Consider the following 5866-nt stretch of genomic DNA (forward strand, 5'->3'; position numbering starts at 1 on the left):
CTCTCTCGGGGCTGCGGGCACCCCTCCGGCCCCAGGGAGCCCGCCCCAGCGGTGCTCAGCGGGGTGCTCGCGAGGGCAGCTCTGCAGGCAACGGATCAGTCAGCTTTCTTTTCTCTTTGACATGACAGTGACAGCCAAGTAATGAACAGGCGTGTCTCCATCGTGAGCTATGCACCGCTGAGCACGGCACGGGAGGGAGATGGAAATACCCCTCTGGCTGATGGCTGCATAGCTTCACCCTCACAGGATCACTGGGATGATAATAAAAAAAGCATCCAAATCTCTTAAACCCTCTTTTATTGCCTTAGCCAAAGCCCAAGCTCTTTAATAATGTAAGAGCTTTCAAATAGTCTTTTAGCACAGTCCAACAGCTATTTATATTTCATTATGAAACATTTTGTAGAGTTAAAAGTGCTAAATAGCTACTTTATTTAACAAAAAAGAAAAATAAAATATGCATTCACCTCCCCCAAAACTCCTGACCTCTTTTAATTTAATTATTCACACTAGACTTTTGGTTGACTGCTACTAGAACAGCTTCAGCAGCAGTAGGTGTAGATGAGCTGCTACCTGAATCACTCATGCCATTTTTTCTCCAGAACAGGAGTTGCAAATATTAAAACCAAGATAATACATCTATACATACTTAAAAGAAAATGTAGGACTCATTAGATGCACTGTTTCCTTAAGGCCCCTTAACAACATTTGTTTATCTATCAAAAGCAAACTGCTAGGAATTAAAGTATGCTTTGATCACTAGAGTAATTTTCTAGACAAAAGATGAACAAACATATAACTCAGACAAAATTATAACACACAAAATTATCATGGTAATAACTTGAGATACAGCGGCCTTCAGTTATCTAAACCATGACTAGCAAAGTGAGTGTTAGATACAGGCTGAGATAGGAATGGGGCTCCGCAGTGTGCAGCCTCGGGCAGGCTCTGTGGGAAGGTTCTCGCCGTCTCCAGCTGCTTCAGGTACTTTACAGGGATACCATGCAAGACTCACAGATTTTTCAAGTAGTTAACTCCTAAATTCTGTGATTCTCTTGACAAAAAGACATGACTAAGACTGAGCTTAATCAAGTTTAATTCAGTGCAATGAGTCTCAGTGGAATTTAATTTGCTGTTTCCATTAAAGAACTTAAATGGTCTGGCCAAAAGCTTTTATCACTTGGTTTAGGAAAAGATTTCATGTCATTGCTTCTTGTAAGCCTTCCCTTGTTTATATTCTTCCTGTCATGGGCAAACCAAAATTTTTAGCTATTATCATCATGCATGTCCTTCTAGTTTTTGCTGGCCCCTTCTTAAATTTCCATGTGAACAAAAAAGTGTAAGTGTATCTATGTGAAATAATAAGAATAAACTACTTAGTAAGAGTGATACATTTTATTAAACAGTAAATTAATTCCACTGGGTGCTTAACAAATAATCTTTTGGCAGGAGAAAGTTAAGAGAATAGACACGTGGTCCCTGATAAAAAAGGTACAGAAGAAAGGATTCTTACCTACTGGAGATATTCCAAATAAACAGTAATTCAGAAAGATTTTTACTTAGCCATTTTAAATACATTTTAGTTTTGATAAAATGTGATTATCTCCTTCAGTTGAGAAAGAAAAATATTTCTGCATGTATTGTAACATTTAGAAACATCTGAGTTTCTTCTTCAAGAAGCATCAGTGCAGGACAAAAAACAGACTTCAGAGTTGGGGACCAACTAACTGAGAGCATTTTGCTACAACTTGCAATAAAGCCTCATAAAACACGAGGGCTCTGCATATGGAATATGCCCTTACAAATCTCCAGGAATTCTGCCTGTTTTGCAGAAATACAGCCATCTGTTAATATCTGGAAGGGTTTGGACAAGAGACACTGCTAGAAAAAGCATGCCCTTGATGTCAGTTGCTGGAATAAAAATGAGAAAAGGCCTATGTGGGACAGCTGGGTTCTAAAGATCCACAACTGCTCAGTGTTTGAGCCTGTCTTGCTTTCTTTCATGCTCTATCTTGCTCCTACAGCTGTGATCTCTCAGCAGGATGGTTTCTATCAGGTAGCAGCAAATGCTGTGTCGGCTGCTGGCTGGCCAGGCTCCATCAGCTTCAGCAGGGAGTGACTGTGCAGACTGCTCACATCCACAGAGAAACACCAAAGAACTGCATAAACATCATCTGCTCATCTCATCTTCCACTCCATCCCCTGCCTCGAGATTTCAGTTTAAAGCAGTATTTTATTTGTATTTGAAAATTATATTTGGTCTAATAAATACATTCAATTAAACAAATAAACACACACACACAAAAGTCATAATTACTTTTAAAGCATCTTTTCCATTTTTCAAACAGACACAGAAAACATCAGACATTTCAAAAAATCAATATTAATATTGACTGTTAAATTGATATATTAATAGAAAAGCAAATAAGAGCTGGTCACATGATGACTATGGTCTGCTAAAATGATAAAGCAGTGAAAACGCCAGATATTTCAACCTGCCTGATTTAATTTGAAATGAAAAAAAAAAAAAAACATGTAAAATTAGTAATATATTAGCACATGTATTAATGGTATGCATGTTACATTATACTTATGTATATATACCAAATACATGTATTATCAACATACTATGCAATGTACATTGTATATATAAACAGATAGGATATACAGCACATAATAAATAATAGATTTTAAATCATTGTATAAAACACTCATATTTATTATATAATCTAAATTGAACAGTATATTCAGTATATGCTCACTACATATATTACATAATGTAAATGTTATGTTGGTAAGACACTAATTTGTATACTGGATACAAGTATCCTTTTTTAATGCAAATCAGAAATAGGAGCAGAGAAGGATCTGAAAGAAAATTGAATAAATGGAGAACCTACCTGACAAGAGAAGATTAAACTGGTAGAATTGCTTATTCTTTCAAAATTAATGCCAAAAGATAATGCAATTGTTCTTTACATAACCAGTCAGAGAGTTAAAAGACCACAAACAGAAAATAAGTCTGAAACTAAAGAACTAAAGAAGCACTAAAATAAAAATGTGTAACCCCTTTACTAAATCTGGGGTGATAATTAGAACCAATTTTTTTAACAGTGGAGAAAACTTCTCTGAAACATTTGCTTACTTTTGACAGCTTGGTTCAGAATGTTTCAGAAGCCAAAATCTAGATGTTTTGCAGATATGCACATGATCTATCACAGCTGCATTTCATCCTCCTGAAACAGACATCAGCTCTTTAGGGGATAAATGTGACAGTGACAGCCGCCTAAAGTGCTCCCTTTCCCTTATCCAAGATGGCTACGGAGCAGGCTCCTTCTGCCCTCAGCTATGATGGCTATCATAACATTTTCATGGACTTCCTGCCCAGAAAAAGGAGGGACACAGTTGGCTCCTGCTGCCCTTAACTAACATGGCTGCGAGGTGCTTGCCCGCTTCAGCTGTGTGACAGCGCTCGCAGAAACGAAGCAGGAACCGGAGCTGACACTTCCCTCCTCCTCCTCCCCTTTCTCCTCCTCCTCCGAGCACAGCACAGCAGCCAAGCACTTCACACACAACTCCTCACCCACCTGTTGCTTTCCACAGTTCTGGGATGGACACTTTCTTGTAAGCAGCAGACACCTCATAAAATACCCATACAATAATTGTATCCTCATTTCAGAATGCAACTGTTTTCTGTAGTTTCATCTTAGCCTTTGACTCTGCCCCTGGTAACTTCTGAACTCATCAGGCAATTTGAAATACGAGCTGAAAAGCCTGAGGGATAACTACACCCACGCAGCTCCACTGAGAGCTGGCACTCATGCAGAGAAGGAAGGGTCAGATTGATGTCCTGGATGAGCAGTGGGTACAGCTCAGCTGTTACATGAGCCATTTGGCAGTGCCAAAGAGAACAAGAAAGGCAAATATCACTGCCACCTACTTTTCTCATACCATTGCGTGAGCCTGTCCCAGTGGGATTTCTCCAGGGGATGAAGGGTTCAGGAAAACATAATATGCCAGTGGCTTACAGTTTAAATGACAGTTATATTATTATGTTATGTTATTATAAATACTTAGAACATCAGAGAAATGTATCCACTGCTCAGTTTATTATTTTACCTGATTCTCTTAGGTCCCGTAGATGGTAATGGATCTTTTTCATCTCTAAGTTTACTTCCAGTCTCCTTTCTCCATTAAACATGCACAGAAAAAAAAATATTTTCAGAAACATTCTTTTCATTCCAACACCTGTAGTACCCTTTGTCCCCACTTTTTACACTTTGCAATTCCAAAGTGCTCTCAATTATTTCTACTTTTGCAACTCATTCCTTCAAATGTAACTCCTAAAGGACCTAAATTTATTCTCACTTTCTCCATCTTCTTTTTATACCTTTCCTTCTCCCTTTGATTAGTTACGGCACCTTGTATGCTGTAAGCAACAGCCACACAGAATTTCCACTCATTAAAATAATTAGTAAGAGCAAATTATGATTATATTTATCAGAGTAGTACAATCTCATAAGCTGATGAAAGCCATGAAGTGACGTGCCAGATTGTTTTCCCCTGTCGGGAGAATTAAAACTACGGATAAACACTTCTAAACATTCCACCTATCAGTTGTTTGTTTTTGTCTTCACAAAATCAGACTTGTCTTTAATCTTGGATTTCATTTCTCTGTTTCCAACACAGATGCTACAGCCTGGTTTTGCTGTTGTTTTCTCACTGGATTGTTGGGAAAAACTAGTCTGTTATGAATCAACCTCTGTTCCCCAAATCACAATGCAGTCAAAAAGAAAGGGAAAAAAAATGAAGACAGCCCTGAGATTTTACTGTGCTACAACGAAGAACATACCAATCATACTTTGTGTCATACACTGCACGGCCTTACCTTGACTGCTGCTTTTCCCCTCATCCACTGCTGAAGTGCCTGGCCCAGCTGCACTCCTGTCCTCCATGGCTGCCAGCTCTTTCTGCCATCTCCCATATCCCTAATCCTAACACCCTGTCACTGGGTAATTATAGTGCTGGCATGACCCCAACATCTATCTTACATCAACAATTCCCACTTGTTTGCTTTACGGGGAATGACGGAATTAAAAATGTATTTGGACTGGAGAGACTCGTTCAACACCAGACGACCTTGACAAGTGACCTTTCCTTGGTTTCCAGAAAACAGGCATAAATATGACCTTGGATGATGCTCCATGGCGTACTGAAGGAAGACACAGCAGTGTCCCCACCTCAGTCCTGTCCCTGCAGCCACTGCTCCAGGAGTCCCCCTGCTCCAGCTGCCAACCTGCAATAAGACATGGCAAACACAGCCAGCATTGCTCTGGCCCCAGGACACATCAAACCACACCGCGCCTCCCCAGGTTTTAAACTTGGATCATGAAACGACCAGACGTGCACAGGGAAAGCAGCAGCATGTTCAGGAGACTCCTGCAGAATCACATGCAAGCTCTGCTGAGAACGTGTCATCCCAGCTCCTCCTCTGAGCTCCACCCTTTCACAGAATCAAAATATTCTGAGTTGGAATCAGATCATCGAGTTCAACTCCTGGCCCTGCACAGGGTGCCCAGGGAATTACACCGTGCGCCTGACAGCGCTGTCCAAAAGCTTTGTGAACTGGCAGTCCTGGGGCCATGACCACTTCCCTGAGGAGCCTATTCCAGTGCTCGACCACCCTGTGCGTGAAAAGCCTTCTCCCAAAATCCAACCTAACCCTCTCCTGACACAACTTCGGGCCATTCCCTCCCCCTTATTTATAAGGGCTGACGGGCCCCGCTCGCCCCCTCCCTCCCAGAGCTGAGAACAGCGAGGGCAAAGCGACGGCACGGGGCCGAACTCACCTCAGCGACCTGCCCCGTGC

General features: G+C 40.9%; 1 long non-coding RNA gene across 1 annotated transcript; it reads right to left on the bottom strand.

Annotated features, from left to right (window-relative positions):
- Positions 1-1377: 1377 nt before the first annotated feature.
- On the bottom strand, positions 1378-5412 carry LOC115948009. The gene is made up of 2 exons (XR_004081869.1): positions 4886-5412; positions 1378-4185 (listed from the first exon to the last, which is right to left on the bottom strand). It is a non-coding gene; the product is annotated as an uncharacterized LOC115948009 (long non-coding RNA).
- Between the last annotated feature and the right edge of the window lie 454 nt (positions 5413-5866).

Source organism: Geospiza fortis, unplaced genomic scaffold (assembly GCF_000277835.1).
Source record: "Geospiza fortis unplaced genomic scaffold, GeoFor_1.0 scaffold78, whole genome shotgun sequence".
NCBI lineage: Eukaryota > Metazoa > Chordata > Aves > Passeriformes > Thraupidae > Geospiza > Geospiza fortis.